Consider the following 22,559-nt stretch of genomic DNA (forward strand, 5'->3'; position numbering starts at 1 on the left):
CTAGTAAATCTTTTCTGAACCCTCTCCAGCTTGATAATATCCTTGCTATAACAAGACGACCAGAACTGGACCCACCAGGCCAAGAAAAGTACATGCATGTCACATGCAAACACCAATCCCTTCACTCTGACTTCCCCAGCATCCTCTTGCATTGCACTGCTCAGACCGACACACCTTGCAGCTCTACTCATGACTCCATCTCAAGTTACCTTCTCACATCCCTTGCCTCTTAGTTCTACCTTATTGCCATCGTACACTCATCCCTTACAGTTAACCTCCACAAATGATGTTCTTCCATCCTGTCAAAGCATTCCATTTCTCACAGGATAAGAAAGTATAGAGAATTAGGATGAGGGAGAAAATAGGGGCATCTCTCCAATCATTAATACTCTGACCACCAAGGAGAATCAAGCAATGCAGATCAGCAGAGTGGTGGAGTGTATGACCATTGGAAATGGTGAAATGGAGAGTTTCTTATATATTTGCTGACTGGATTCAATATCACACAGCCACATTGTACAATACTCTTATTTGTGCTGAATTGGTGTCACCAACAACTAAAATATGATCATCTGCACTGTTTTGACTTCCAACCCTTCATCTTCATCACTTGCAGGTCATGTCTTTCATCTCCCAACATCATTCAAATATAAAGTTGAATGGACACAGGAGGAGGCTGAGAGGTCCTTGGAGGAGGTATACACTCTGGAAAAGAATCGTTACATAAATCATGTTTATCCTTCATCAGGCAAGATTTACAAGGGTCAGAGTTAGAGCTAAGCATCACAATGGGAAGGGAGTCAGGGGCTGAAACACTCCAGCTGAGGGTACAGGATATTCAGAGCTCTGCTCAGTTGGATGTAGACCCTAGCCTTCAGAAGTCAATTCTGGAGTAATGGGAGAAGATATAAGAGGTTCTGGTAGCATTTCCAGTGGCACTGTGGAACACTGGAGTGAGTTTGGTGGAATCTGCCTTCACCACGATGCCATGGTGTCTCAAGCGTTGGCACTGATGTCCACCTCCATAGAACGAGTGGCCAACTATACCAAACATCTGCCACAGGTGGCAAAGCAATGCATTTTGGGCCAATCTTTGTGGTCTAGACATTCAGTCTTCAACTCAGAAGGGATCCTCATCTTCACCACTCTGCATCACACTGAAATGCTCCAAAGTGCTGACCTGTCTTTGGCTGCACAGCCTCAGATTTGGTGAATTGTACCAGTAGGAGTCTATCCTGAGCATTGCAGGCAGTCAACTGATCTGCTGCAGGAGCTCTGGATGAAACAGGCAAGTGTGCTTTCCTCTGCTCGCAGCTCTACTTCTTTCTGTGGCAATACATTGTTCAAGGCATTGGAGATGAATATAATTCCAGATGCCCTTGCTAGTTTATACTGATGAGTGTCACAATTTGACCAGGCATCAGAATCGTACCTTTAGTATCCCAATGGATTTGTCTAAAACACCCCTGTGCTCATGTGGTTCCAGTTCTATAACTGAGGAGCAGGAAATGTAAAGTTCATCACACATTGCATCAGCTCCAACCTTCGAGAGTAGCTTTTGCCTCCAAGTAGCCATCCACTGAGTCTGGAAGTGCAAAGCTTTGTGATTAGTGAAGGATGAACACATCCTGGCAGCCACTATCTGCTAAGATAAGCCTGGATACCTTCCATACTGGACATTGATGGAGTAGAATCTCACCCAATCCTTCAAGATATTGATATTGATATTGATATTGATAACTGTGGGGCTGTTGAATGCCAGATGTATGCACCCTATTGCCTCCTGCACCTCTAGGAATTCTTTTAGAGCAGCAAAACTAAGCATCTTTTCATTTAATTGGATTCATCAGTTATAACATGGACGCAAATGATGTGGCATTTGCCATATCAGAATGGAATTTGTGTAGAGCTGCTTGTGAAATTTTGCAAATGGCAGCAGCAGAGCTGAAAGCCAAGTGATTCAGGACTGTGGTGACCTTGATAGCAACTGGCAATGTGTGCACACTTGTTCCTCTTGGAATTCTCTTCCAGGAAGCTGCAAATGTCAGCAATAACCTACTGCGGAAATCTAAACAGCCTGAGGTATTCTTGCTCAGCTAGGACCTGAAAAGAATACTCTCTCTCTGTACTCTCCTGCTGATGCTGATGCTGACGATGGTATCACTGCTAATGCTGTCCCTCCCATTCCTCACCTGAGGTCCTTTGCAGAGCTATATAAGGTGCCGTCATGCTGCGGAAAAGGCTGACAGCTGAAAAGTGTTGATCATAGCCCAAAAATCTCCTGTATAACAGTAATGACCTCTGAAGACTTGGAAATCACCTCCAAAGCAGAGAAAGCACTTTTTCAGACAAGTCCTTTAGAATCATAGAATCCTTGCAGTGTGGAAGCAGGCCATTTGGCCCGCTGGGTCCACACTGACCCTCTGAACTGTATCCCACCCAGACCCACCCTAAGCCTGTCACCCAGCGTATCCCATAGCTCACCCACCCAGCCTGCACATTCCTGAACACTCGGATAATATAGCATGGCTAATCTACCTAACCTGGGCATCTTTTGAGAAAAGCCTTCTCTCATTGGCAAAGAAATGGATGTTTCTGTTCAGTAGTGAGAGGCTTCCCAGTCTGTCAGTTTCATTGTGCTGCCGATCCCCATTGTACTCTCACTTTGTCAAATCAAGTGTGCTTCAGACAGCGCAGTAAATCCCCTTCACCAGAATAGAGCCCTTGAAACACCACTGCGCATTTGGTAAACTGCAACCTGTTTCTCACTTGAGAAAAGACAAAATGCAGTTCATGCTGGAAATCTGAAACAAAAACAAAGAATGCTGGAGAAACTCAGCAGGTCTGGCAGCATCTGTGCAGAAAGAAACAAAGTTATGCTTCATGATATGACTCGTCTTCAGGGTTTTCCACATTCAAATTGCACGTTAATTAAATTTGGAACTCAACGGAATCATGTCAGATTTTCAATATTCTGATATCATTTTCATCTTCAACCAATACCAACACCTCCTGACCAATGCAGATTAACATCCCCCACCCCATAACACCATTGAGGCCATAGGCAAGATCTTCCAATTTTGTAGGGTGTCTTGGTTGATTATTCAAAATCTGGGCAGACAGAGCTGACTCTTGAGAGGAAGGCCCCCTCCCTATCTCCGACCAAACAGGCAGTTTAGAGACCACCACTCTCTTTTGTTCAAATCAATTCCCCAGGGTCTGGTCCAGCCCGGCAAGAGCTGCTGACCAATCAGAGGCCAGCACCTCTCACACTCAGCAATGCCACTGGGAAGGCATGACTGTCTCTGGAAGACAGACAACTCCCTGAGGATTAAACTTTCAGAGTGGTCCATGGCCTGGAGACACAGAGAATGTGGAACTTGGAAGCAAGGGTGGGTGGTCACTCTCAGCCCACATCCACGTTTCCCAGTGTCCATGCCCTGTATATTGCACAGTTTAGAAGGATCACCACCTCAACTGACCACTGACTGGCACTGGTTTAACAGTTGGATAGACCAGCCTTTATTTGTCCTGTCTGAAGCTGAGGTCATTGCAGTCCAAGTGGGAATAGGCCCATAATTAATCATTTATTGATCACAAAGGGCTCAATTACTCATCTGGCAGGGGCTTTCCCACCCAAAACTTCGTTCATATGGACCACTACTACCCTGCCTTATAAAGTTGTCATCCTAGGCACACTGCCTCCAGGCGGGATGGGACCATTTGCCACAGCAGATTCGCCGCCGATGATTAGCCACTGCCCTTTGACCACCGAGGATGCTTAGCCACTGCTCATTGGCCACTGAAGATGATTCGCCACCGCAAATAAGTTTAAAATGTTAGAGAACAAGCATATCTAAACTGTATAAAATTGTCATTATATTGGTTAAGGTAGTGTTTGCGGTGTTTCAGTAACAACTTATTTTCATTATGGAAACAGCAATTATTAATATACGTGAAAATAAGAAGTTTTGCCACGATGGTTTTATATATGTTTTTGATAAACTATCCAAGAGTGATTCAAGTATTAAGTTTTACTGTGTTCTTATTAACAAATGTATAGCTGATGTCCCTCAGTCAGTCCTAGCATCTTTATCAAGGACAAGCAGCATGAAGAAAATAATTCGACAAGAAAGGAATGATAGGAGTCGCAGATGATAGAATACAAAAAATTGTTCTTAAATACGGTGAAAGAGATTGTTTGGAATATGTTAGAGGAATGGCGCATAACTATCAAATGAACTAAAATTTCATTGTTTAATATTAATGTGAGATTTTACAGCCATTATAAAGATTTTTAAAATATTTTCCTTTTTCTGGTTAAAGTTTGTAACTCATTCTTATATATAAACCAATACAATGATATTTATTTTACTTTTTTTTAATCAATATGTAGTATGTATGTAGGGGAATGAGAAGTATGAAAGAACAGGCGGGAGGGAAGACAATCAGTACATATGTATATTTCCGGTGGCGAATAGTCTCTAGAGGTCAAACGACCCCAGTGGACAAACGCTGGTGGAGAACCGACAGTAGCTAATCATCGGCGGCAAATCTGCCGTGGGGAATCGTCACCAACCTGCCTCCAGGAGTGAGGATTCCATCCCACACTGCAGTACAGCCTACATGGCCTACAAGTCTAAATTGACATTATATTCCACACAAGCTTCGTTCAACCCTTCTTCCTCTAACATTATTTACATGGCCTTTGATTCGAACACTCTCCAGTGCTTATCCACTTTTCTCTAAAATACATTCAAGTTAAACATCTCAGCCACAGCTAGGGCTCGCGCGTTCCATCCTCTTTCCATACTTTGGGTGAATAGGTTTCTCATGAATTAAATACTCCTGATCCTGACAGTGAAAACATCTTCTCTCTATCTGTCCATTAAACATCTCCATTATGTTTATCATCGCCATAGGTCCTCTCCTCAGTTTTCATTTTTCCATAGACTGTCCAGTTTTACTGATAATTATGCCCTCTCAATTCTGGTATTATCGTTCCCTTGAAAGTCTTTTTTTACAATTTCTTCAGTTTGTCTATTTGCTTTATTTATTATAGAAGCAAGAAATGTACACAATTTGGTGTAACCAAGAGGTATATCATTTTAATATTCACACTCTGCTTTTCAATCCTACCCCTCTATAAATTCCCTGTTTTTATTTTGGATTTCTAGCGTCCACAGTATTTTGCTTGTATCATCAAAAGCGAAACATTTAGCAACGTTATTCAACTTCAGCTATGTTCCACCCTACTTTGCTGAAGTTTAGAGATGGTTTCACATAAAGCAAAGCTCACTGCTCTCACAATAACCATCGTTTTGGTGATAGGAGCCCACAGACTGCACCATCACCCACCCACTGAACATAATTTTTGTGACTGGAACCCATCTGCACACCACTGAATATGGCTGCTGAGATTGGAGTCAACATCATCCTCCTGCATCCCATCCTTCCCTTTCTATCTTCACATTTTGCATCCTCTCCCCTTTGTCTCCCCTCCCCGTCTCTCTCCTCCTCCTGCTTCCCACAAGTCCCATTTTCTTCTCTTCCATCTTTACCCCCCTTTCTTCATTTTCCTGTCTATTGCCCCTCACATGGTTTAACTTCAACCTGAAATCAGCCACCATGTCCTAACATCTCTTTGTCCATTTCAATTATGCCTTTAACAATCTCGACAAAAATACTGTACTCCTATGATAACTCCATCCGTAATTACATAACTCTCAGTATTCAGCTTATGAAGCCTTTTTAACTGGACTATCCATATGTTTAGGTTGGTTTTTAAATAACAAAATTGCAAAATGTGCTCAAGCTGTTTGATTAAAATCTGTTGATGCACATATTACCTAGCATCCCTGGTTGTACATTTACATTGTTTAATATGAATACAAATTAGGCATAAGTGACAGAAAATGGAACATATGGCATTGTTGTTGCATTGGAAAGTGACAACTTAAAGATATTCCCCCATTATCTGGATTGATATTCCTGTAAACAATAGATGTAAGCATGACAAGGGTCCAGACTTATTGAATGGAGCTTGGTTTTACCTTCAGGTACCCATAAGGCACTATGAAAACACAAAAACATAAGATCCCTGAATGCATTTGAAAACTTTCACCAATGAATTAATTCAATATTTCAAAATAAAGAAGTGGCAATCCAAATGAGAGTTTACCTTATCTGAAAAGCTTCCAAACTTCAATTTGCAAAATAAATATCAGATTATATTTTATAGTCTGAGGAAAGACACAAAGTAAATATAATTTTAAATCAAAGATTAATAGAAAAGTAATTTTATAAAGTCAAATATTATGTTCTCCGCCTCAATTTCACTTCTACCTGTCTCATTCATTTCCCTAACTAAATGTTACGCTTTTGATGATAGGCCTAAAACTGTGATTAAAAAAGTGTTTTTTTTAATTAATTCTGAATGTTGTTTCAAATCATTTGGAAAAACTCCAGCAAAGCAGACTGCATGCCAATCTATCAAGTTACATTGCATTATAAAAATGAATAGCATTGTCACTCAGACCTCATAGTATTCTGTGTACTACAGTTATAATCTTTCATTCAGCTGATTTCTGGATGTAAATGATATGATGGATGATGCAGTTTGTAGGTAGGTCAATGGTGTGTCATGATACTGAAGAGTAGGGGGGAATCTCCTTGCAACTGAGGAATCAGCTCTGAAGCTGCCTCATTGCTAAACCGGAGCTTATTGGAGCAATTCTCTTTGGTCATTGTAAAGAAGCTGTGTCTGCACTTACAGATATTGCTGCTGGTGTAATGAAAAGTATGGGCAGTCTGCACCTGAGATCACACTTATCTGTTTAATTATCCTCTTACATCAAACGTGAATTGAAAATGATTCAGATACCTTGATCCAGAATAGCAGGCAAAAAAAAAAATCACAATGGCCAATGCAGGTGCAGGTAGCCACATAGGAATATATTATCTGTTTAATTATCCTCTTACATCAAACGTGAATTGAAAATGATTCAGATACCTTGATCCAGAATAGCAGGCAAAAAAAAAATCACAATGGCCAATGCAGGTGCAGGTAGCCACATAGGAATATATTGTTGCGAAAATAATGGTGACTTGACTTAAAAAAGTACTGGTCTGGGTGTTAAATATTCCTGGATGCAAGATGTTCAGAATCAAAAAGAATGAAAAGAGGAAGGTTTGCAATATTGATGAAGGATCATATTACAGTGCTGAAAATGAAGGATGCTCTACAGGGGTCAAGGACAGAATCCATTAGGTTACAGCTAAAGTAAAACAGATATCATTACACGATTATGTGTAATGGTACTAATTACTAGGAAAGATACAGGACAACAAATTTGCAAGGTGATTACAGAGAGGTTCAAAAATTGTAAACAACATCACAACACACTAGTCAACCTCGTTGTAAAACAACACTTTATTTTCAGTGTCAAAACTCATGTCTAAATCTGTACTCTGCATATATCACTGGGCCCCTATTTTCTCTAAGAAATGTTCCACTCACAGTAAAAGTCTATCTCAATTTTTCACCTCAATTATTTATCTCTTAGTTTGTTATATTTTGTGAGGAAGGGTGAATCAGCTCCACTCTTTTTAACCCCAAGGTTAGCTGCAAAGATTTCTAATGTGATTTAACATGCTGCTATATTATACTTCAATTAAAACACTGTTGGTCAGTTCAAAAATGGAGGAGCCAATTATGAGGTTTGCTTGACTAAGATAGGAATTTTATTGCTTACTAAATACAAGAAAAATAATAAAGTGCAGCATCAAACACACACACAAACCCAGGCATAAAATTCAAAAAGTGGAGTGTCTTAGTCCAAACAAAAGATCAAAAATAGACAGTTTAAAACTTCCTTCAATTTCTTGAGGTGTTAGGATTGACCTGGGATTCAATTTATTTCAGCCATGACTTGTATCATCTGCAATAAAATAAGATTTGTGGATATCTTTGAACACTCAGTGAACAAATGTTCCTCCAATTTGTTTTATGACCTAGCAGTGTATTTAGAGAAGCTGAAAAAGGGAGAGAGTGAGATAGATAGATAGAAAGATAGACAGACAGACAGACAGACAGACCTTGAGTTCAGCTATTCAATGAACCCATTACTCTTCTTTCTGCTCGTCCAACAGTTGTATGAAATTTTGTTTATTCATATGCTCCCTTGTCTGGATTTTTTAATGCTGGATAATGAGTGACTCAGTGGTTTGTGCTGCTGCCTCACTGTATTGGGGGCCTGAATTCAGTTCCAGCCCTGGTTGATTGTCTTTGTGGAGTTTGCACATTCTCCCTGGGTCTGCATGGGTTTCCTCCAGGGGCTCCGGTTTTAGATTAGATTAGATTAGATTACTTACAGTGTGGAAACAGGCCCTTCGGCCCAACAAGTCCACACCGACCCGCCGAAGCGTAACCCACCCATACCCCTACATTTACCCCTTTAACTAACACTACGGGCAATTTAGCATGGCCAATTCACCTGACTTGCACATCTTTGGACTGTGGGAGGAAACCGGAGCCCCCGGAGGAAACCCACGCAAAGATGTGCAAATTAGGGGGATTGGCCAGGCTAACTTGCCCAGAAGTGTGCAGGCTAGCTGGATTAGCCATGGTAAATGTGGGGGTACAGGGATAGGGGTGGGGGTGGCTAGTTCTGGATGATATGTTCTTTGGAGGGTCGGTGCTGACTCAATGGGCTGAATGGCTTCGTTCCATACTGAAGGGATTCTATGATGTCCAGGTGGATTTTTATTCCAATATACGAAACATCAAAAAGGGTGTACATTGAATAGCAGATACAAATCTGAGTGATTAGTTTCAGTCGTTGTGACAATGTTAGTTCAGACTGGGTCTATGCAAATTGCTTTAAATATCAGATACTGGCAGGGCTCTTGTGGCACGCGGTAATGTCCCTCTCAACTAGTTCAAGACCCACCTGCCAAGACATGTATCTGAACAGGTTGTTTAAAATAACTAAGACAACAGGTAGGTGTGGACAGATTGTCTTATCTCTTAGATTGCCAGGCCTGTTTCATTTTTTGTGTCTGTGACTTTAATACTCAAGGACAGTTCTATCTGATAGGACTCTGGATATATCTTGTCTCACATTTCACAGCCTGTTCCTCACAGCACTTTTAATACACTGGTACTTAGGAAAAGGATATTAATATAGGGAATATAAGAAATACATTAGCTTTTCACTCATGATTACTGATCAATTATTCTTCAAAAACAGAATTACTGAGGTGCTTTATCAAATTAAATAAAATTACCTCAAAGCCCATGGTATCAGAGATAATGCATTGACGTGGATAGAGAAGTGGTTGGCTGACAGGAAGCAGAGAGTTGGAATAAACAGATTCTTTTCAGTGTGGCAGGCAGTGACGAGTGGGGTACTGCAGGGTCCAGTGCTGGAACGCCAGTTGTTCACAATATACATTAACAATTTGGATGAAAGAATTGAATGCCATATCTCCAAATTTGCAGGCGACACTATGCTGGGTGGCAGTGTGTGCTGTGAGGAGGATGCTAAGAGTGATTTGGACTGACTGGCTGAGTGGGCAAATACTTGGCAAATGCAATATAATGTGGATAAATGTGGGGTTTTGGTGGCAAAAATAGGAAGGCAGCTTTTTATCTGAATGGTGGCAGTTTAGGAAAAGGTGAGGTGCAATGAGACCTGGGCTTCATGTTAGAGCATTCGCTGAAGGTTGGCATGCAGGTGGAGCAGGCAGTGAGGAAAGCTAAGGGCATGCTGGCCTTCATAGTGAGAGGATTGGAGTATTGGAGTAAGGATGTCTTACTGCTTTAATTCAGGGCCTTGGTGAGGCCATACCTTGAGTATTGTGTGCAGTTTTGGTTTCCTAATCCAAGGAAGGACATTCTTGATATTGAGGGAGTCCAGCAAAGGTTCAACAAACTGATTCTGGAATGGCAGGATTGACATATGGTGAAAGACTGGATCAACTGGGCTTGTACTCGCTGAAATATAGAAGAATGAGGGGGATCTCATAGAAACATATAAAATCCTGATGGGACTGAACAGGCTAGATGCAGGAAGAACGTTCCTGATATTGGGGAAGTCCAGAACTAGGGGTCACAGTCTAAGATTAATGAGTAAGCCATTCAGGACTGAGATGAGGAAGAATTTCTTCACTCTGAGAGTTGTGAAACTGTGGAATTCTATCCCACAGTAAGTTGTTGGGGCCGGTGTGTTAGATATATTCAAGAGGGAGCTGGATGTGGCCCTTGTGGCTAAAGGGATCAAGGGATACGGAGAGAAAGTGGGAGTGGGATACTGAGATTGTATGATCAGCTGTGAACATACTGAATTGTGGTGTAGGCTCGAAGGGCCAAATGGCCTACCTTTTCTATGTTTTTGTATATTACTTGCTGCTGCTCTTAATACCAATTTGCAAATATAAATATGTGACAACATAAGCTGTTTTCAAAGATAGAAAATATTAGACTCTTTCCCTTGCTGAAATTCAAGTTGTTTATGAAAATTCTCTTAATATATAATCAAATCTTAAACTCAACTCTAAAACCCAAGATTATTGACAATGAGCCTGTCTCCATCTGACCATGAGATCACTGCAGCCATCTTAAGTCAGTGTTCTCCCAGTACTTCGATAAACAGAAACGAATTGTCCCAGGTTTTAAAAATCAGATCATGGAAACAGAGAATTGATAGCCTGTTTTTGCCCTGTTATAACAAAATTGGTTTCTGGAATCAAGCAGGCATTATATGGGGGTCAAAAACTATGGCGCTGGAAAAGCACAGCAGGTCAGGGCAGCATCTAAGGAGCAGGAGAGTCAGAGTTTCATGTGGGGCCATGTTACCAAGAAGATGCCCATGTCCACACAGATCAAACCATATACGGCAAGAAGTGAACAAAAAGGGGTCGTCTAGAAAGAGGAATGAAGTATGAATCGGGTTTGATATTTCAACCGCTTACATTAACACCGGCAGTTCACATTGTATTCTTAGTGCATCAGTTAATGCTTATTTTAAGAACAATTTTTTGAAGACTCAATAGTCGACTTATGCACATTCATCTTTGGTAGTTTGGATGGGGGAGAGGGCTTTAATTATCCTTATCCATTTTCCAGGGATTTTTACTGGCTAGAAATCGATCACTTTCTTGGCAGCATTCATTTATACCATTTCAAATTGGAATACTTGCTTTAAAAGGAGCATTACTGCTGTTACCCCCCCAATGCAAGGCCCGGAGACAATTAAATCAAAGGTTGGCAGGCAAGCCATAATTAAACGATCAATTGGTTTTAACATAGAACATAGAACAATACAGCGCAGAACAGGCCCTTCGGCCCTCGAGGTTGCGCTGACCTGTGAACTATTCTCAGCTCGTCCCCCTTCACTATCCCAAAATCATCCTTGAGCTATTCTAAGGATTGTTTAAATCTCCCTAATGTGGCTGAGTTGACTACATTAGCTTGTAGGGCATTCCACGCCCTTACCACTCTCTGTGTAAAGAACTTTCCTCTGACATCTGTCTTAAATCTATCATCACCCCTCAATTTGTAGTTATGCCCTCTTGTACAAGCTGATGTTATAATCCTAGGAAAACGTCTTTCACTGTCTACCCTATCTAATCCTCTGATCATCTTGTATGTCTCTATCAAATCCCCCCTTAGCCTTCTTCTTTCCAATGACAACAGGCCCAAGTCTCTCAACCTTTCCTCATAAGACCTTCCCTCCAGACCAGGCAACATTCTGGTAAATCTCCTCTGCATCTTTTCCAATGCTTCCACATCCTTCCTGTAATGGGGCAACCAGAACCAAACACAATATTCCAAGTGTGGCCGCACCAGTGTTTTGTATAGCTGCAGCATGATATTGTGGTTCCGGAACTCAATCCCTCTACCAATGAAACCTAACACACCGTATGCCTTCTTAACAGCACTATCCATCTGGGTGGCAACTTTCAGGGATCGAAGCACATGGACTCCAAGATCCCTCTGCACATCCACACTCCCAAGAATCTTTCCATTAACCCAGTACTCTGCCTTCCTGTTATTCTTCCCAAAGTGCATCACCTCACATTTCGCTGCATTGAACTCAATTTGCCATCTCTCAGCCCAATTTTGCAGTTTATCCAAGTCCCCCTACAACCTGTAACATTCTTCCAGACTGTCCACTACTCCACCGACTTTAGGGTCATCTGCAAATTTACTAATCCATCCACCTATGTCTGCGTCTAAGTCATTTATAAAAATGACAAACAGCAGTGGTCCCAAAACAGATCCTTGTGGCACACCACTAGTAGCTGGACTCCAGACTGAATATTTTCCATCAACCACCACTCGCTGCCTTCTTCCAGAAAGCCAGTTTCTAATCCAAATTGTGAAATCACCCTCAATTCCCTCTGCATTTTCTCCATCAGCCTACCATGTGGAACTTTATCAAAGGCTTTACTGAAGTCCATGTATACCACATCAACTGCCCTACTCTAATCTACATGCTTGGTCACCTGCTCAAAAAACTGAATGAGGTTTGTGAGACACGACCTGCCCTTGACGAAACCATGTTAACTATCTGAAATCAAATTGTTGCTTGCGAGATGATTATAAATCTTATCTCTTCCAAAACCTTTCCTACAACAGACGTAAGGCTCACTGGTCTATAATTACCTGGGTCATCTCTGCTGCCCTTCTTGAACAAGGGCACAACATTTGCAATCCTCTAGTCCTCAGGTACTAAACCCATGGACAATGACGACTCAAGTATCAAAGCCAAAGACTCTGCTATCTCCTCCCTAGCTTGGATAAATCCTTGGATAAATCCCATCCGGCCCAGGGGACTTGTCTACTTTCTCTCCTTCTAGAATTGATAACATCTGTGTGTAACTAACCTCGATCCTTTCTAGTCTAATATCCCGTACCTCATTCTTCTCCTCTACAATACTCTCCTTTTCCTGAGTGAACACCGATGAGAAATGTTCATTTAGCACATCTCCGATCTTTTTAGATTACATTACATTAAAGTGTGGAAACAGGCCCTTCGGCCCAACAAGTCCACACCGACCCGCCGAAGCGCAACCCACCCATACCCCTACATTTACCCCTTACCTAACACTACGGGCAATTTAGCATGGCCAATTCACCTGACCTGCACATCTTTGGACTGTGGGAGGAAACTGGAGCACCCGGAGGAAACCCACGCAGACATGGGGAGAACGTGCAAACTCCACACAGTCAGTCTCCTGGGGCGGGAATTGAACCCGGTTCTCTGGCGCTGTGAGGCAGCAGTGCTAACCACTGTGCCACTGTGCCGCCCACTCTACAGGGTCAACACTCAACTTCCCACTTCTATCTTTGACTGGCTCTATTCCTATCCTAATCATCCTTTATTCCTCACATACCTATAGAAAGCTTTAGGGTTCTCCTTTATTCTATTTGCTGAAGACTGCTCGTGTCCTCTCTTTGCTCTTCTTAACTCTCTCTTTAAATCCTTCCAAGCTGATCTGTAACTCTCCATCACCTTGTCGCCGAGCTGGGAATTTGTGTTGCAGACGTTTCGTCCCCTGTCTAGTGGACATCCTCAGTGCTTGGGAGCCTCCCGTGAAGCGCTTCTGTGATGTTTCCTCCGGCATTTATAGTGGTTTGAATCTGCCGCTTTCGGTTGTCAGTTCCAGCTGTCCACTGCAGTGGCCGGTATATTGGTTCCAGATCTATGTGCTTATTGATTGAATCTGTGGATGAGTGCCATGCATCTAGGAATTCCCTGGCTGTTCTCTTTTGGCTTGTCCTATAATAGTAATGTTGTCCCAGTCGAATTCATGTTGCTTGTCATAACTGGGACAACACTACTATTATAGGACAAGCCAAACAGAGAACAGCCAGGGAATTCCTGGAGGCATGGTACTCATCCACAGATTCAATCAATAAGCACATCGATCTGGACCCAATATACCGGCCACTGCTATTGACAGCTGGAACTGACAACCGGAAGCGGCAGATTCAAACCACTATAAATGCCGGAGGAAACATCACAGAAGCGCTTCACGGGAGGCTCCCAAGCACTGAGGATGTCCCCTAGACAGGGGACGAAACGTCTGCAACACAAATTCCCAGCTCGGTGAACAGAACCACACAACGAGCACCTGAGCTACAAATCTTCTCACAAACTTTGATCTCCATCACCTTATCTGTACCATCTTGCCTCATCAACACATAAGCCTCCTTCTTTTTCTTAGCAAGAGATGCAATTTCTGTAGTAAGCCAAGGTTCCCTTACCTTATCACTTCCTCCCTGCCTGACAGGGACATACCTTTCAAGGACAAGCAATATCTGTTCCTTCAACCAGCTCCACATTTCGATTGTCTGCATCCCCTGCATTTTGCTACCCCATTCTGTGCATCTTAATTCTTGTCTAATCGCATTATAATTGCCCTTGCCCCATCGATAACTCTTGGCCTGTGGCATATACCTATCCCTTTCCAAGGCTAAACTAAACGTAACTGAATTATGGTCACTTTCTCCAAAGTGCTCACTTACAACTAAATCAAACACCTGGCCTGGTTCATTACCAAGCATCAGATCCAGTGTGGCCTCCCCTCTTGTCGGCCCTTTGACATACTGTGTCAGAAAACCCTCCTGTATACATTGGACAAAAACTGATCCATCCAATGTACTAGAGTTATAGCATTTCCAGAGCTGAAAAATGTGTTGCTGGAAAAGCGCAGCAGGCCAGGCAGCATCAAAGGAGCAGGAGAATCGACTATTCTCCTGCTCCTTGGATGCTGCCTGACCTGCTGCACTTTTCCAGCAACACATTTTTCAGCTCTGATCTCCAGCATCTGCAGTCCTCACTTTCTCCTTATAGCATTTCCAGTCAATGTTGGGAAAGTTAAAGCCCCCCATAATGACCACCCCGTTCCTTTCACTCCTACTCAGAATAATTTTGCTCATCCTCTCTTCCATCTCCCTGGAACTCTGCGGCGACCTATTAACGAGGAGCTGGTTTGGCTGGAGTCCAGTTACATTATCATGTGAGAGGGTGGCAAGGCAAAAAACAACAGAGCTCTTTGAATAATGAAAGTGGTAGAGAGTGAAGTTTGTCGAAAAAAGGTCGGATATGTCAGGTCTCAGGTTAATAATACAAGGGAGAACAGGGCTGTCTACAGAAAGTTCAGAAGGGATGTGATAAAAGAAATGAGCAGCAAGAGAAGACCATAACAGAAAAAGCAATCTGTAAGTTTTTGAGAGGCACAAAAATAGTCCAAGGGAGTAAAAGGAGGAGTAGAACTAATGAGGGACCACAAAGGGGGCAAAGGACATGCACCAGCTATAGAATTAATACGGTTTTCTCTGAAGAAAAGAAGACTGACAGAAAATTTGATTGAGGTTTACAAAATCAAGAGTAGACTTTTGACACGAGTAGATAGAATATGATCGTTTCCACTTGCAAAATAAATAATAATGAGATTTAAGGTGATGTGCAAACCAAACAAGGGTAATGTGAGAAACAACATTTTCACACAACGGGTAGTTACGATGTGGAAAGTCTGCAAATGTGAGAGAGGCACATTCAATTTAAGCATTCAAGAGAGCATTGAAATTTTTTTTTTGGCTAGTAATGTGCAGGGATATTGGGGAAAAGGTAGGAATCTGGCACTAGATAATAAACCCAGACTAGATAATAGAGGTACTGCAGCCACACTGGGTGAAAAGGCTTCCTTCTTCACAGTACTAAAGCTGTCATTCTGTAATATTCTGAACCAAATAACAAGACACTGCCCAAGTCATTGCGAAAGAAGAGGTAGTTGAGACACTGGAGGACCAGGCCTTGATGCAGTAGAGCTACTGATACTTGACAAGATACCAGGACCAGATTAGATGAGAATAAGGGTGCTGAGGAAAGTAAATCGGAAGTTGTTGAGGAACCAATTCTAATTTTTCAATCCTCCTGAGGTACAGGCCTGATACCAGGCAAGTGAAGAATGGAAAATGATATGCTATTGTTCAGAAAAAGGGTGTCAAGGAAAGCCCAACAATGACAAATTGGTTATATTAATCTCAGTGATGAGAAAACTGAGAAATGAAAACTCAGGACAAAATTGACAGTCATATGGAAATATAGAAACTACTTAAAGAAATCTATCATGGATTTGATAAGGGAAACTTATGTTTATATAACTTAATTGAATATTTTGTTGAGTTATCAAAGAGTATTTACAGAGGAACCTCGAAAATCCGGCATTTGATTATCCGAACATTGGATTATCCAGCAAGATCGCAAGATCCCGATAAATTATGTTATCCGGCATTCAATTATTCAGCATTCCATTAACTGAACAAAATATTCCCCGTCCGTGTCCTTCGGATAATCGAGGTTCCTCTGTATGAGGTTAATGCAGTTGATGTGGTCTGCATGGACTTCCAAAGGATGCTTAATAAAGTAACACAACAAAAACTTGTTAACAAAGCTGAAGTCAACAGAACAAAAACTATGATGGCAACTCGGATAGAGTTAGCTGAGGGATAGGAGTCAGCTGTTTTTCAAACTAGTGGATGGTACATAATCCCCAGGATTCAGCACTAAGACTATTATGTTCCTCTATCTCTATGAACGACTTGGACATATATGTAAAAGCCACAATTCCAAAATGTTATAGCTGTCCCAGAATTTTTGAAAAGGACTGTGATAATCATCCAAAGGATTTAGACAGACTGCTGGAATTGGAGGTACATGTGTGATGAAATTTAATTTAGAAAATTGTGGAGTGACACATATTCATAGATGAATGAATAAAGGATACAAAGCATAAAATAAAGAATCTAATTTTAAAAAAATGAGAATGACCTTCTGGTATTTATACACTCATCGTTGAAGGTGGCAGGGCAGGTTGAGAACATGGTTTATAAGTCATAGGGGAATCCTGTACTTTACAAATAGAAGCATAAAGTATTAAAACACAGAGATTACAGTGAACATTTATAAAACAACGTTTGGGCTCAACTAGAATATTGTATCCATTCCAGGACTATGTATTTTTGGAAGGATGAAAGGGCAGAAATGAAATGGGAGAATGTTTGCAAGGATGACTTCAGTTACATGGATAGATAAATAAAGCTAGGATTGTTCACCTTAGCAAAGATTTTTAGCAACTTAGATATCGGCTTTCAAAATCTTGAGGACTCGACAGAATAATGAGGAAGCGACTTTTGCGATTGGTGAAAGACTTGAACATCAAAGGGCACTGATTTAAAGGGATGGGCAACATGAGGAAAATAATCTTTAGAAAGACAGTGGTTGGGATCTGGAAGCACTGCCTGAGAGTATGGTGAAGTCAGATTCAGTTGTGGCTTACAAAAGGGAATTGGCTAATACTCTGAAGAAAGAAAGCTTTACGAGGCCAGCAGAAAACAATGGGGAGTGAAACTAGCTGAATTGGTCTTGCAGAATTCCAATACTGATACAACAGGCTGAGTAACCTTTTTTTGTGCTGTAGCCATCCACTGTTTTAAAATTTGAATGAAAAAGCAATGTCTGAATGGATATGAGGTTTGGACTGTTCCACAAAGAGTTGATGTCACTTCAGCTTGCTTCACATAACATCAATGACAGATGTCCAAATGCTTTACAAAAGGTGAGAAATCTATTTCCCGACCTGAAACTCATCTTCATCACAGGCATTTCTGTCTTTGACTGAGCTGGGAGTTGAGGGGAAGTCTAATCTGCTTTTAAAAAGCAGTGGTTTGGAGGAGCCAGTGTTGGACTCCTACCTGATGAAGGAGCAGTGCTCCAAAAGCTAGTTCTACCAAATAAACCAGTTGGACTACAACCTAGTCTTGTGTGAATTTTAATTTTAAAAGAGCAGGTCAGGCTTTTGAATTTAATAATGAGATTGCAAACTTGGTGTCATTTATGTTATTGACTTTAGTTTTGTTTGACAAGAAAACCTAGCAACGTCATGAAAGCAAGCACTTGGTGGATTCAGTATAACTTCCTTTACCTGGATCTGGGTGCTTGCCTGGGAACCCTCTGTGATTGGGCAACACCACAGCCATCTTTCCTCCTATATCTCTGATTCTGACAGAAGACATCTGATTTGCAGCCCAACAGTCAACCCATGCCATCCCCATACACACCACTATCCGGCCTCCAAAGTTTGAACCTCTACCCCTTCCACTTCCACATCTTGCTGATCCATGAACCTGATCTTAGTCTGTAGCCTCCAACATTCCCCCCCCCCCCCCCCCCACTGTGTGCAATTTTTCCCTCCCAACACAAAAGCAGCAGATCATACTTCTCCGAAGCCTACAATATTCCCTCTTCTTCAATCCTGAAATTGTCCCCACCACAAAGCCTGATCAAACCCCACATCAATCTTGCCCTTCCTCTCCTGCTTAGTCAACTCCTCACCCTCCCAAGTTTAATCTCTCCATGGTACAGACTTACCTGTTGCTCCATGGTTCATTATCTGGCACTTCCACTGGAGGTTCAGCTTGTAAGTACTTCATACAAACCCATGCTGTCTCATCCTTACCACCAAAACTCTCCACCTAGCCCAAACCCCATTATATCCCTCTGTTGCTGCTCCCTTATGTACTCCACTTTATCCTGCAAACTTGCATCAAGATTCACATTCTCCCCACTCTCTGCGTGAAGATCTTTCTCCAAACGTTTGAGGCTTAGTTTTTTTTGCTTCCCCCTTTATCTTTTGTCTTATAATATTGTACATATAATTATATGTTTATATAACATTATATACAAACCCATACAGGCAATTTTACTGAAGAGTCATTCTTTAATGAGCATCTTGGGAAAAGGCCTTCACATTCCTGTTGCTATTTTTATGCCTTTGAGACTTGGAATTTATAATATCAGATAATTTAATGTGGCATAATTAGATCTTCAGCTGAACTCAAGTTATATTATTGTTCAAGAATGGGCAGCATTACACACAGCACAAAACATTTTTCATCACGACTGAATGAAGGAACATGAACTGACAGGGCATGCTTGCATATGTTTCTCAAACATTCAGGGACCAATGATATTAAATGTCAAAGCCAAGACGCATCTACTTAAGGGTTTTGTCTTTTATTCAATTAGCCGTTGTCATTTTGAGTCATGTTCTTTTTATTTTGTCTATGCCAGGCAAGATGAATGATTAAGAGCAGTAGGTTTTTTTTTACATGGGTGTGTTATTGACTGAGAACACAGTGGACTGGGGTACTTGCATTTGCAGGTGAAGAGTAGGTTTGACCTCAGCTTGTCCGTGAGACTCCAGTAGTAAGTTCTGTCTGTTTACTTGAACTACTTCTCATTACTTATATGGGGTTGGATCACCCAGCTTTAAAAAAAAATTCCAATAGCCCTCTTGACTTCCCTTTTATATTGAGAAATTGCTGCACCCATGCCTTAGCTGTACACAAATAGATCTGGGCCCAATTTTTCTTTATCCTCTTGTTATGGACTAGGCCAGACCACTCAAAACATTCTTCAGCAGGCAGCCCAGACCATAACCTTGCAACTTGTTTCAGTAAGTGTACCGTGAAAATCACCCGGAGTAAGTTAGCTAGGTTGACTACCAGGTTTTAAAACAGACAAAAAATTAATCACAAATTACTGAATGTAACACAAAGAACAGAACAAAGAATATCTACAGAACCCAGTCACTCCAAACTAGACAATTATGCTGTTCCAAATGTACACAGCAGTCACAATAAACAAACCCCCTTAAACACAGTAAAAATGAAACAACGGCTTACAGCTTGAAGTTAGAAGGGCAGAAGGAGAGAGAGTTTAGCAGCCTTTCTTCACACAGTCCACAGCTGAACTCCATAACTTAACTTCAGTTTCCAGGTCTGGCCACAACCCTTTCATTATACAGGTTACTTCTAAAAGCATAAAAGCTTTGGCCTAAAGTCTTATCTGTTTATGTTTATAAAGGCCTCTCAATACCCTTTTATCTCTGTATCAAACCCGGCCATTTCGGAGCCCAGAATGTTTTATGAACACTCTGGAAAAAAACCAAGGACACAGTATCTTTGAGAAAAGGAACAGCTTTTACAAAAAAGGGACCAGTTTTGTGACACTGTGAATCTTTCTCTGAATGTAGGGATGGAGAGATATTTACAATATTTCTTAATAGATCATCTTTAGATTTGAAGAGAACCCTTTCTGCTTTGCAAAATCATGCAGTTCAGTTAACTTTTTGAAACATTTTCAATTACAATGGCTGGAATCTGATAGGGGCCTGAACAATCTTGACTGTGGTTAAATTTGAGGCAGAATTATACAAGAATTCCAGTTAGGATTTCCTATCTCGAATGGGGAACACCTCACTGCATCTTCAATGCATTTGTCAGACATTGAGGCAAGTTTCTCATCAGGCAGTGGTGAATTGCCTTTTAAGAAGGATTATTGCTTGTTTAGCGTCTTAGTGAATACACACCCAGTCTCATCAATATGCAGCCTATATCTTACCCAGTGCGCTGAAAAGAATCGACATAAAGAATTCCTGTCATCAATGTCAAAGCTTCCGTGTTGTTCAACAAGCAACAACATCTCGGGGCATGGTCAATGGAACCAATCTCTGTCTCTGTCTCTTTCTCTCTCTCTTTCTCTCTCTCTCTCTCACACATACACACCCATACACAGACACACATACACACACACATATACACATTGACACACATACTCACACACAATATACACATACACACACATAGACACACACACGTAGACACATACACACATACGCATACGCATACACACCCACAACACCCACACACACCCACACATACACATACACACATATACACATAGACACACATTCACACACACATATACACATAGACAAACATAGACACACACACACACACTCTCTTTGTCAAACTCTAATAATCCCCATGACATCGCTCCAATCCACTTGCAGGAAGCATTACCACTAGCAGCAAGTATTGAAGGGCTGCTGCAAGGCTACTTTCCACACAGAGACAGGCACCCAACTCATTGATGGGATCAGGCTGCATCTCAGTGCTGCTTTCTTGACTGTTAGGACTTGCTCATTTTGTGCCAGCCTGTTTGCTCTCAGTGTCCATTCTTTCCCTTGCCATGCCAATTAACGCATTGGTATTTCAGCCACAAGCTAAAGGCTATCAGGACCAATGTACCATGGTGCTTTTTTGCACAGACACAAAGACATCTGTTTGGGGTGAGGATGCTGGGGCCAAGATACCTACTGCATGGTACCAGCAACCTGTGTGGCAAACACACCCCCATTTATTCAGCCAAATGATCCGGTAGGAAAATGGTGCGGGCTAGACCTCAGTGCAGTCAAGGGTGGGTGGAAGGGAGGGCACTATCAATTAGGGGGTCCCGGAACTGTCCCTACCTACACCCATTTAAACATTCTGTCCAAATCATGGTGCGGGTACCAAGGATGCCAGTCTTTTGGTGGACAATAGGTGAATGACAGGTAGTTCTGGGGGCTCTGCATCATAAGGTGGGGTTGGAATCAGCCAAGAGGGACATTGTAGGGATGGAATGGGTAGTTAATGAGCTGAGTTTCATTAGAAAGGGGGAAGAGATTTCTCTAGGCCTTGTGATAACTGACAATTAGTCAATAAACATCAGACTCAGCCCAATGTGTCTGGAAGCACTATGGAATCTTTTATGACACATGTGGTCCTTTCCATGTGGTCCAAAGTGTTGCTGCATCCCCAAAGGGATATAAGAGAATAGGTGACCTAACCCACACATCTAGGAAAATGTTCACTCCGCCCACTCTTTTTTCTTTTTTTTCCTCCCTCTTTGCCTCCCTTCTGTGGTTTTTCCTTCCCCTCCTCTGTCTTCTCGGAGTCTCAGCCTTGGACATCCAGCCCAGCCTCCGATACAGGATTGGTGTAGGGGGTCATCAGTGACCAGTGACCCGGACTGAGAACGCCAGTGACCAGCGGCCCAGAGGGGAGATACCAGGAACCAGTGATCCTGAGTGGGGACCCCAGTGACCAACAGCCAGTGTGGGAGTGAGGTCAGTGGCCCAATGCAGAGCATGATGGCAGTCAGCTGTCAGACCACATGGAGGCCCCCCTGCGCTGGTCTGCTATGGAGAGAGACTGTGAGGCTTATCTTTTTAACTTTGCTTCTTGTTTCTTTGATCTATGGTTATACAACACATAGATATAATGTAACTTTTTATTCTTCATTTCTCTATTTTGTAACTAAGGATTGTACCTAGGTATTCTGTACCTAAGATGGTGCTGTGTGTTAGTGACATTGTTACACTGTAACTAATTTTGTAATTGAAGAAGCTGTTCCTGTGTGCCTTTGTACCTAAGATGGCATTGTAAGTGGTGACTTATAAGCTTTTCACTGTCCTCAATTGAGTACATGTGACAATAAAGCTAATTCAATTCAACTCAAAGACTGAAACAGATAAAGGAGTAGTAGAGTTAGCAGTTCTGAATTTGCAAGATAACAGTGCAATGGAGTTGAGGCTGTTTGTACCATGCTTTACCCCTAGTCGTATTGCAGCCCATACCCACTCAGTGAATCATCAACCTA

The 22,559-nt window shown here is 41.8% G+C and overlaps 1 long non-coding RNA gene across 1 annotated transcript in view; it reads right to left on the reverse strand.

Moving 5' to 3' along the window:
* Positions 1-22,559, reverse strand: part of LOC122550695 — a 94,854-nt gene that overhangs the window by 23,000 nt on the left and 49,295 nt on the right. The gene's annotated exons all lie outside the window — the stretch shown is intronic.

The sequence above is a fragment of the Chiloscyllium plagiosum genome, chromosome 6 (assembly GCF_004010195.1).
Source record: "Chiloscyllium plagiosum isolate BGI_BamShark_2017 chromosome 6, ASM401019v2, whole genome shotgun sequence".
In the NCBI taxonomy this organism is placed as follows: domain Eukaryota; kingdom Metazoa; phylum Chordata; class Chondrichthyes; order Orectolobiformes; family Hemiscylliidae; genus Chiloscyllium; species Chiloscyllium plagiosum.